General features: G+C 41.5%; 1 protein-coding gene across 18 annotated transcripts in view; it reads left to right on the top strand.

Moving 5' to 3' along the window:
• ESRRG (estrogen related receptor gamma) overlaps positions 1-12,088 on the top strand; it is a 388,458-nt gene that overhangs the window by 153,640 nt on the left and 222,730 nt on the right. The window lies entirely within an intron of this gene.

Here is a 12,088-nt window from a genome sequence, read left to right as displayed (position 1 = left end):
AATAACAACATAATTAATGCTCACACAGCAGAGCTCAGTTAGGGTTTGGGGAGGAGAAGGGGGCCAGTAGGACTGGAAGGTCTGAACTGAAGAATACTGAAGCTAATGCAAAGTTTCCTTATGACTTCAGTAAACTTTGAATCAGGTCCAAGATGAATGCTAGTGAGAGCAGAGCTTTCTGAGCATGTTGGAGCTGTTACTGCTGGTGTCTCTGCAGGGGAGCCCTCAGGACATAGCTGTGCCTCTGCCAAAGGGGGAGAGGGAGAAAGTTTTTCTGTTATTCCAAAATATTAATAAGATGTTTAAAACAAGACAAATTTCCTGAAGTTCACTTGTTAATTCTCACTAACTTAAACACGAGCTTGCTACAAATTGGTAGTCAATGCCTTCGAGGCAGTAACGTTTAACTTGTCTGTAGGATTGCTGGGAGGAGTGACAGAAAGCAGTAATTTAGAAAGTGTATTGAAGCTGTGTGCAGTGTAATGTAGACCACTGGGTAGCAATTAATTTTTGTTAATGAATTTAAAACCAAATGTATGGAAGTGGTTATATGAAATGTATATGCTGCTAAACAGCTAACTAGTCCTTGGGGTCTGCATTGTCATTATCTGTATGTAAATCATTTCAGCCAGCACCATCTAATGAGTCAAGCACTGCTCTGAAACTGTAACTGAGATTTGAAAGACACTTCTTGAAAAACCTTGTGCCCTGCTTCAATGTGTGGCTCTTGCAATGAAACCATGTCTATCCTCTGATTAATCATGTCTTATGTGGAGACAGTTCATGGGTTTTATTGTGTTTCAGAGGGGTTATTTCTAAACTCTAGGAATATCCCATGTTGATGGGGATGGGAAATTAAGGAGCATTTAAAACCATTCAAGAGAAAGGAGGAGCACAGCTGAAAGGTCCCCCGTGACCCCTCCTAAATCTTATGGTTTTTATATGGTGGGAATTAGATTTAAAAATAAAATAAAATAGTTAACTGCAAAAGACTAAACCATGCAAACTGCTTTTTCCTGAGTATCAGAAATTTCAATTATTAAATTAGAAGCTGTCTCTTTCCTTCATATGCTTGTTAAATAATTGTGCTTCCTTAGCTTCCCTAAGGTATATGCTACGATTTCCTCTTAACCAGCAATGAAGATAAATAGCTCCTGTGTCTTTGCTGTTTACAGTTATCTTAAGCAAAACCAAAATTAAAGCAGAATCACTGCAGCATCACAGTTTCTTTACAGAATCTTGAGCATAGGACAAAAAGTTGGAATAGAGAAAATTAAAATATGCATGTGTATATATGCGTATGTATATTTACAACTCATCACTAGTAAGACCTCAAAAAAGTAATTAAAACAACATCTGAGCTTGATGTGCTGTAACCAGATAAATGAAATGTACAGAGTGGACTGGAATATTTGGAATACCACGCTCTGTTTCTCACCTCTTTTTTCACAGCGTGGGCATTATATCATGCTTGTGTACATTCCAGTTAGCTGCAAGTGAGAAATCACCGCCGAGGTCGCTGAAGTGTCAGTGCCACAGACACTGAGGGCAAAAATGGATGGGGTTCCCTGCTAAAACTCTAATTATCAGAACTCAGATGATCCAAGAGGAAAATGCATGTGTCCTGCACGCTCTGTGCTGCGGTCTAACAGAGACACTGCCTGGCTGAAAAGCCGTACAAACAAACCTGTGCCATAACCTGTCTCAGATTTTATAACACTGAGTGAGTGTAAGTCTCTGGCACACAGATACAGCTTTATGCTGTATATTAGCTGAATACTCTTGAAAGCAGCAATGTGGTTTTTAAGCTCTTTAGCTGAACCCTGCATGGTCTGAAATACCCAGGTAGTTAGCATTCCTGCCAGTTTGATGTGATGGAGACCTTTACTTGAACTGACCTCAGAAGGAATAGAAGACTAATTGAGGCAGCCCTAGCTCTAGCTCTCTAGAGGTGCAAAACTGCAAAGGGTAGCTGGTGGATGCATAAAAAGGTTTACATAGTGGAAGAGGGATATGGGAAGGAAAAGACTTTTCTTTCTCTGTGTCTCAGCAGCCTATTCCCCCTTGCCCCTGAAGCTTTAAGAAAAGCAAATTCCTATCTTAATGTCATACATTGGTAAAATAATAAGCAAAATAAAAGATTAAAAAAAAAAAGTGCACCCAAACAATCCAGAAGGTGAAATTAGGACAGTACTTGGGTGCCTCAGGGCTGTAATTAAAACTTTGTAGATAAAAAGAGGTATTCTGCCTCGGATTTATGCTCTGAGAATAAGAAGAAAAAGGCTGAAAGTGAAGCACAGCAAAAGAAATCTGTAATTCCAATGTATTCAACTCACCCATCAGAAGAAATGGCATTAATACAGGTACCCAATTACTGTAATGTGGTTCAGAGCACCTCAATAGGTGTTTCAATCTCAAGCCAGGACTAACATTTGTAATCCTTTAAATGCACTTAAGAAATTGATGTTACAGCCCCACAATCTGTTAGGGGCCTTGCTTCCTGGCTGATTGCAAAGTATCCCACCATTAATTGGATCATCAGAATGTGATCCGCGTTCTGGTCCCCGGATTATGTAAGACTGACTTTGCTCTGACGCGCTGAACCAGAGGCTTCTTTTGCTGGATATTTTGACCCTTAATGTAGATAAGTGGTATTTTTCATCAATCTTAGCTTGCATTAAAAAAGGGAAATGTCAGTTCAATGTGGGGCGTTTAACTTAATTCAACATCTTTTAATTTAATACCTTGGAAAAGTTAGTCTGTCTCCGACCTGCCGGAGACTTCTGCTGATGGAATGGTTTGTGGAGCAGGGCTGGAGGCACGTTGTTCCTGCTCCATAGCACAGTCAGGTCCCAAAATTCTATGTGTGCTTCATCCCTATATGAAGGGGAAAAGTAGAAAAAACCCAAAACCCAAAAAACCCCAAACAAAAACAGCAACAAGAAAAAAAACCCAAAATGGTAACCTGGCTGTGCTTTATTGGTAATGAGTTCCCTCAGCTCCTTTGGACTGTTCCCTAATGACTGCTCTTCATGCCTGAAGGAAGAGGCAAAACAAATTAATTCAGTGTCTACTACCTTGTTTTTTTTCTTGAGCTTCAGGTTTTCTTGGTTTTTTGGTTTTTTTTTTAACTTTTTTCTTTTTTGAATTGGAGTGTTTTGATGAACTGGCTCAATATTCTTAACGTGCTTTAGTGCTGCAATAAAGGCTGATTTGAAAACAGAGATACATATGTAGAGGCTGGTCCTCTACACAGGACTAAACCTAAAATCCTGTTGAAAATATGGGGATTTTTTTTTTTCTGACAAAAGGAGGCTTTATCTAAAAAAAACAAAATATTGACAGAATAGGAACAGGACGTGTCGTAACACTTTTTTTCTGTATCTTTTTTTTTCCTTATGCTGCATCAAAAAAAGCCCTCCTAGTGCTTTTTTCCCTGATATTGAGTGCGTTTATCCCAGTGGTACAGACAGAAGTTCAAAGACAACTGCAAGGTTGCCTTCCCCCACCCCACCCCCCCCCGCCCCACAATGAAAATAGTAAATTTCCCAGTTTTCTGAGCATTGCAATAGGCATCAGATTGTTCTGAGTCTTACTGTGGCTTTGGGAAAACCATTATAGGGTGTGATGTCTCTTGGGCTTGTGATTGTAAGGAGTGAAGAAAGAAGTTGAGGTGAAGAGAGTAACATCAGGTATCACGACCAAGGCTTGGTGTTTCTTGTGGAACTGATGCTTAATATCTTGGGTATGGCAATGAATTCAGTAAAATTTGTACTCACTACCTACATAATTTTATATATATATATGTCTGTGTATGTGTTAAAAATCATGGGTGGAATCTAACATTTTTGGTGTCTCAGAGAAAGAGCAATCTATTTTCATTTGTGTCACACAGAGGCAGAAGCTCATGGAGATCATTTATCAGCCAAGGCTGTCTGACTTAGGTCTCCACTCTTTTGTTTTCTGTCAAGATCTTAGTCTTATTTTTCCAACTCTCCCCTCTCCCACTTCTTCTGCAAGGCATTCAAATTTAGTTCCATACTGTGGGCACACAGTGCTGAGGCACAGCATTGGTGAGGAAGTAGTTGGACTTCATGTTTCACTGTTCTCTTCTAGGCTGTGGAGACTTTTTTTGAGAGGTCTTTAGAACTTCACATGTTAAGAGGGGAAAAAAGCTTTCGAGGCTGTGCATCTGTTTCATGAAAAGCGTTTGATCCCAAGGAGAAGCAGATGGAAGACTGTGGCTCTTGAATTTCCTCCACTGTCTTACTGGCCAAGACCAGTTCAAAGTCTGCCAAATAGGGGGGGGAAAGGGTCAAAATTTTGAGGTAGAGTTTAAATGTGAGGTTTGGGAAAGTCTTCTTAGACAGCTCATCCATATGGATTTGCAGTCACTTAGCATGACACCCTGTGAGTTTTCGTAGCATGACAGAGAACATAGCTCTCCTTCCACACTACTCAGGTTTTGTAGATTGGCAGAATACCTAGATCAGCCTTCTCACTGGCTTCAGAGACAATAAATACAGATATGTAAAAAGCCTTTTGTTGGGAGAAATTTTTGTGATCTTAAACACAGGAAGAGTACTGGTCTGGCATTTGGGGTGTGATAAGTTGGTAACAATTAATCATGAATTGAGCAGGAGGAGGCAGGTTTTGGTGCTGATTTGGGTCCCTGCTGCTGTTACTCATACAAGGTATGTGGCTCATACGTAAGTGCCTGACCTTGCTTGCTTTTTCCCCTCTCCTTTTTTTTTTCCTCTCTCTCCTTTTTTCCTGATATGAGCTGAATAGGTAGGCAGATATATCCGCTTCTGGTCAGCCTAGTTGGCGCTAGAGGTGATATGGTGCTACACCAGGACAGGGTCACCTTTAGGTTTAGGCTCCTGGTTGGAGCACAAGAAATGTGTGTGGTCCCAGCAGCTCTCTGGCTGGTCCCTTTGAACTGCAGTGTGTGTTGGTCATGGTGGTCTTCTCTTATTGCACTTGTACAGTTCCTGGTGCAGGAGGATCTCACCTGGAGCAATAGATACCTCTGAACTGTAAATAAGAGCCCTGGATAGAGATTCCCATAAGCAGATGAATAGCTTTCAAAAATATAATCTTCTTCCAAGCATGTTTCATGTTACAGTGTTAGAAGCTGTGTTCTCCTTAGAACTGCCCTCATGGAAGAGTAATATGAGTTCTTCCTGCAATATTACATTGTTACTACAATAACATGTGAAGAGAAGTCTGACCATATATACTTTAATATAGTATCCATGAGGGAATTACACCTGTTTAAGCTCAAATATTTTAATGGGCAGTATTGAATATTTGGCCATGTTCCGTCCTGGCATACATAGAATCACCTCTCCTGAAGTGAGTGAAGCTCTTTCTACTTCTGCCAGACCAAAGTTTAGGTTGGAGACTTCCAGTCTCATAACTCAGCTTGTTCAACACCAATACAAAGCTCTTTTATGAAAAGAGAAATATAAAGCAATATAGGCAAGTGTATAATTACTTTGGCCACAGAACAAACATATTGTTTCTTCCTGCTTGGAAGGGCCCAACCTTCTGCAGGGAGAGTAGGATCTGTGATACCTCTGGTATTGATAGCGTTCCTACAGCAACTGTGTTTTCCAGCAAGCTTTGTACTAGCATAAGATGCTTCTGGTTTATTCCATTGTGTGGAGGGAAAAGGAAACTGTTTGTAGCTCGTGGCAATGCCTTCCTGGGCATTGATTTTAAACAGTGCATCTCAGGGTGTTTTGCTATATGGAGTTGCACTGGAAGCACGTCACTTCCAATCCGTTTAATTGGAGTCTTGGGTGACACTGCTCTGCTGCCTTATCCACAGATAGAAAGATGATATACATTTTAGCTTTAAGTACACTGCAAGGTTGGGAAGTAAAGTTGAGTTTGCTCTGAAGCAGATATATTGGCTTCCCATGCTTTGAAGACAAATGGAGGCTCATCCATCGCTGCTACACCAGTGTGCTGGTGCTGCTTCAGGCTGCTTTGGGTTAGGATTTCAGTTTGCCCTTCCTTCCTAATGGGGTCCCTTGGTGGAGAATGCCATCCAAGTACAGGATGGATGAGGTGCCCTAAGGACCTATATCAGGCTTGCCTTTTAAGCACTTCCTTGCTGAACTGCAAACTGGATGTTTCTTGGAGTGCTGTGTGAGGATATGAATTCAACTTTGAGACAAAAAAACAAAACAAACACCACATACACTAGCATGTGTCAGCCTGAAAGCACACAGTATTTGGTGGCAGTATTCATATGCATCTAAAATAATTTTCTTGTAATGCCTTCAGTATTTCCCCAGGGCTCCTTTCTTTGTTCCAAGTCCCTGTGGAAGAGGCTGAGAAAAATGGCTGGCGTGTTTGCTTCGGCCACTGTCAGCGCCAGGCACACAGCAGAATTAATTCTGTCCTCCCTAATGACCATCAGTTGCCTCATTGCCAGGGAAGGGGCCCCTCTGTCTGCAGGATCACAGTAGTGAAGTTTGGTTATGCAGGAAAACATGCTGGAGTGTTTCTGTTTGCCTGTGTGGCTGGGGCGCATAGATTTCTCTGTTGGGTGACACTTACCTGCCCCCAGGGTGGGCTATTAGGAACAGCTGGCATGCCTAATGCTTGGCATGTTACTGGTTTTGGTTTTTCTTTGAAAACTTAGCCAGGTGTTTCCTTCATGTTGTGGGGAAAAAGATAAAAGAAGGTAAAAGGAGAGAGCAGGATGAAACAAACCTGTGTGCTGTATCCTTTGTGATCATGTTCTCCCCTGGGGTTATCAGTTCCTTGAATATACCCAGACCAAGTGGGTTTCTATACATAGGGAATGTTTCTTTGCATTGGAATGCATGATTTTTTGAGGTTGGACTTCTCTTTAAATTCACGAGTTCACCTTTCACACAGGTCCACCTGCACACAATGCCAATATTTTTCAAGGAAGTGTTGCTTAATTTCATCTAATTCAGACTGTCTTACACAGTGGTACAAAACTCATTCCATGTTTCTACTTCCCACATTGGCACACACTGTAAACTTTACCTCTGCAGTTAGTTGGAAGCTGTTGGCAAAAATACAGGAGAAAAGTATCCTAGAAGGAGCACTAATCAGCAGATTCTGCTATGTTGTGAGAAATAGCTCACATGTACTAGGGTGTGAAGCTGAGCACATCCCTTTTAAATGGTTGGTTTTGGTTTTAGTGTTAAGCCCAGCTGTTCCTTGAAACACTCTGTACAGTACAGTAATTTAGAGTGTAATGATCTCGTATGAGGAGGCAGATGTGAATCACAGGTGAACTACTTCTGAATGATGGCAAGGGTGTGAGCACTCCCCCTGCCCTTGTCTTCCCCTCCCATTCTCTTAGTCTCCTAAATTTATTTTCTCATCTCCCAGATTTATTTTCTTGTCTCCCACTGCTTTTTGCAATGCAGGTGGGCATGTTCCAGTATGAGTCTGATGACCCCACTCTGTGCTGGTTGATCTGGTTCTCATGGTTGACTTTAGTGTCTTTTTTTCACTTTGCCTACCCTAGAAACCTATACTTGCTCAAGTAGCTTTGAATATACCAATAAGCATATGTCATCATGAGAAGCAAAACAGAGAACATGTCTTCACCAAAGATTTGGAAGTGGTAGGAAATGACCTCTTATGCTTCTTTTGCTTTTTAGATCTTTAAGCCCTAAGCCACCCTAAATCTACTGTCCCTATAAAAAGCTGCATTTTAAAAGGCTTTAGGAGGCTTGCTGACCTTGCAACCTACTTTGTAAGGAGTCTGCACCCACAGCTATTAAACAAAATTAATTTCAGCACTTTTAAATTGTTAATCTTGCAAAAGACAACTTGCTTGCTCTCCAGTGATCCCACAGGTCATCATTCTGTGAGCTGCAAGCCATCACCAGGGTTCATGGCTCTCAACATCGTGAGAATGGTTGTGGTCTCCCAATTGCCTTGCAAAATTAATTCCTCTGCCCTCCACGTTTCCTCCCCAGCAGCTCTTTGAGGTCTGGGCTCTTTGTGAGCTCATTGTGTGTAGCAGCTATTCTCACCAGTAGCCATCCCATTTTGAAGTTATTCTGTACTACCTCAGTTGCTTCTGAACTCATGGGAATGAACTTGGGGCAGCAGGACATGAATTCAGGTAGGAAATGAAAGGTTTTGTCTTCAGAGTGTTAGGGTTCCTATTTAAAGGGTGATGTATCTTAAGTTACATTTCCCCATATCCATGGGGCTGATGCTTTGCCAGGTATTTATTTATTTTGAATCTTAAGTGCATTTTTTCTGCCTGGCCATGAAACTTGGAAATGTTGCCTTTTTTCTTCCAGGTGGGATACATGTGATTGCACTGGGGGTGGGGGAGAAAGTGCACGCTGTATCTGCTATTATCATGCCTGGTTGTCCCTGCTCCTTCCACCTCTTTTGTCTCTGCCACTCAAGCCAATTTCAGCCATCCGCCGACTCTCATTTGGGATAATAGCCTCTCTTTTTACTGTTGTCTTGTCATGTTTGATTCGGCAGCACAAGGGTTTTAAATTAGCCAAAACGTTTGCATGCTGGGCTTACTCCGCTGCCACTACCAGCTGTAGAGCCACTAAACCACTTGATGCTGAAATTGATGATTGCTCGGAAGGAATAAGAAATTGTTGGTGGCTACCGGGAAGATTCATTCACGCCGAGCCCCTTTTAAGAAACCTGGGGGGGAGGGAGAGAGAGATTTCCTTTGGTTTCCTGCTGCCTGGCTGGTGGTTGCATTGTGCTTGTGCCAGGCTCCTGCTGAGTGATTACAGCCTTGCTAGGCTGCGTAGTTCCTGTGATTTCAACATAAAAACAGAAGAAGAAAAATATAGAGGGAAAGGAAAGGGAGGCGGGGGAAATGAAGCTCCAAAGACTTGTAGTTCGATTCAGCAACATAGAATTGTGATGTTTTAACTCTCTGCCCACCTTTCTGTTTTTGTCTAATTTATTCCCCCTGGCTGAAAGTTTTCTCTGTAGAAGTTTTACTCTGTAGAAAAACTAGTGTATTGGCCTGCCTTTGTTGGTGATACTAAACCACAGGTGGGCTGTAAGCAGTTTTTAATATTCTCTGGATTAAAAATGATCCGTCAACAATGGGATCAGGGATCACCAAGAAACTGTACAAACTGCCTAATATAATACCCCCCACATGCCCCCCTAAATGCCTTTCACTTGTTTACATTAGTGTTTAAAGGCATGAGGGGACAGAAGTTATAAGGGAAAAGAAGATGCCAGTGCTTGAGAAGCCATAAAAGGAGAAAATAAATGTCGAATTAAATATGAACAACTAGGGTTGTATGATGGATATAATTATATTACAGAGCTACCTACAAATCACAAATGCAAAGTGGAAGAATATTTTATTTGTTTTGAGTAAATTTCTGTTTGAAGAGCGAGTATTTTGTTATTTTAGTTTATTTTTCATATTCCTGCACTATCTCCTGGATTCCAGTGATGACAGGTAGTCAAATGGTCAGAAAGGTCAGTAAGAGACCCGTGTATAATGCCTCACAGTTTCCAAGTCCAAAGATAAACACTCTCAGAAAATAGTAGCAATTGTTAATAAATAACAAAACACCCATCCAGACCCTCTGTTAGCCACATATGCAAGTTTCCAGACAGTTAGAAACATGGCTTCAGATATCTGAAGCCAAATCTGTATAATTCATTACACAGTGTCACAAGAAAGACCCTAAATAACCACGTGGGAATACGATTGCATAGCATCCAAGCCAAGAAAGATGTTCTCATTGTATCTGATTTAATAACATTATTGTTACTAATATTCTAGCACTTTTTTCCTGATTACTAAGCCACATGTTCTGTTGCAAAATACAACCTTTTCCTGCCAAAAGGAAGAAAAAAAAACATCTTGTAAATTTGAAGGTGTTGGCATCCAACTTTATTTCTCTTGCACGTAATAAATCGCGAAGAAATCATGTGAATGACTCAAGCTCTAAAAATACAAATCTAACTAAGAGGGTGAGTCTCTGGGGCCCAGCAGTGGTGTGCTCTTGTGCAAGCCCAGCTCTAAGGGCCTCTGTCCATGCCAATTAGCAGTAGATTGGAAAGCCAGGTGACCATGATGGGTTTAGTCCTGTTATCTAACTGCTGCACTGTTCAGAATTGCTGATTTCCCTGCAAAATCATGACAGATGTATTACAGGAAAATATATTGGTTGAGTAGCTAGTGAGAGAGTTAATGCAAGGGATAATAAGTAGCTAAGGCTACATCCTCCAGCAGACTTTGATGTGGCTTGATAATATATGGGACGGGTCAATCTGCCCTATTAGCAAATGTAGCCAGTTTATGCTCTACATACAAACTAGAGATTTGATAAAGCACTAAATTAGTTTTCACAAGGTATTAGATGTTAGATACTTAATGGGATCATCATGCTTTTGCTACACTTGGTTAGGATGTGTTCTGTAACAGAAGCAGGCAGCAGCATGACATTTCACCAGGAAAGGAAGCATGTCTTGTGACTGAATCACGAGTCTGGGAATTAGAATGTCCAGGCATTGCTTGGCTTCTGAATTACTGTGTTCTGACTTGCAGAGAGGTTTCTCTTTTCACATCTGCAGAATGGGACTACGTTCTTCCCTTTCCTCTTTGCCTCTTTGCAAAGCCAGCACTGCTTTTAAAATGTACTTTTTTTTCACCCTTGGGAGCAAGTAATCATAAATCTACGAAGCTTCAGTCATATGAGACTAATCCTGTCCCACTCAGTAGGTGCTGGGAAAGTCCCTAGGCTTGATGTCAGAGAGTTTACAGGTTAAAGCAAATCTGGATAACAAACTTTAGTAGATTGTGAAAGGAGGAGCCACGAGGTTTGATGTACTACTGCATTTCGAATTTCCTATGTGCCAGTGGTCAACTAGTAATTTAAAATGTAACTAAAACCAATAGTTTAGTGAAACCAATAACTTTTTTATAGTCAAAAATCCATTGGCAAGGTATGTCATGTGGGTACAAATCTGCAGACCTGTACCCATTCTAGCAGTGGGAAATGTGGGTGAAGAAGTCAGCTTTCCTGGGGCTGCAACGCAAATCAGTGTGACATGGGTCCTTGGTCTGACCACTGCCTTTATCCAAGCTGGTGTTTGGTCCACTAAATGCTGTGGACCAAATGTCTGCTAAGTAAAAACCTATAACTGCTGACTGTAGTGTGTGCCCACAGCTGCCTTCAGAAAACTGTGCTGTAAAACCTGTTAAGAGTTTTGTGTTTCTCACATGGATCTAATTTTTTGCTAACGTTATTTTTACCCTCTGTTTAGAGACAATGTTCTTAAATACATTTGAAATGCATCATTTTACTTTCCCTAACATCTCACTGCATTTGCAAGTAACTGATCCTGAATGACCGCTGCCAGGCTTTGCACTTTGAGTGCCAGGGAGACATTCTTGCCTTTTTGTGAAATGCAGCAAGAGTGTCATGTATAAAATGATCCTGTTTGAAAGGATAGAAGCCGTATCCCAATATAGAGCACAGTGGAAAATGACTCAAAATTACATGACAGCTTCTTCCCCATTTACCTTCCTCCCCTCCCTTTCCCTTTCTCAGCCTGTTTCCCAGTTGGGCTGTGGTAAGGAGAACATCGTGTATTGTGACATTTTAGTTTACTGTTGCTAATAATCCCTTTGCATCTTTCATTAGTGTGGTATTTATAGGATTGCAAAAGGGCATTGGTACCACTTGGCCTCTGAGGTGGTACTGCCAGTGTCCCAACAACTGAGATGATTTTAAAGGGGACTGGGTTACACCCTGGCCTTGGCAGTGGGCTTACCTAGCTCTAGCAGAAGCTCTGGGTTAAAATCCTGTGGTTTAAAGCCTGCTGAGGCCAGTATAGACTTTAGATGCTTTTATAAACAAGACGACTTTGCCTTGTAACTCCTGCTAAGCCTGCATCTGATGAGCTGCTCGGGGCTGGAGGGCTGTGTTTTCCCTAATAAATTCCTTTTTTTGAGCCCACTTGTTAGTCAAGCGTTGTGCACACTAACTACAGCGAGGGCCCTGGGCATAAATTACTCTCACGTGGCACTGTCTCCAAGCAGCCCCCCAGTTATGGATTACTTTGTTCTCGA

This window comes from Oenanthe melanoleuca, chromosome 3 (genome assembly GCF_029582105.1).
Source record: "Oenanthe melanoleuca isolate GR-GAL-2019-014 chromosome 3, OMel1.0, whole genome shotgun sequence".
Classification (NCBI taxonomy): Eukaryota; Metazoa; Chordata; class Aves; order Passeriformes; family Muscicapidae; genus Oenanthe; species Oenanthe melanoleuca.
This window is presented reverse-complemented; position numbering and strand designations above follow the sequence as displayed.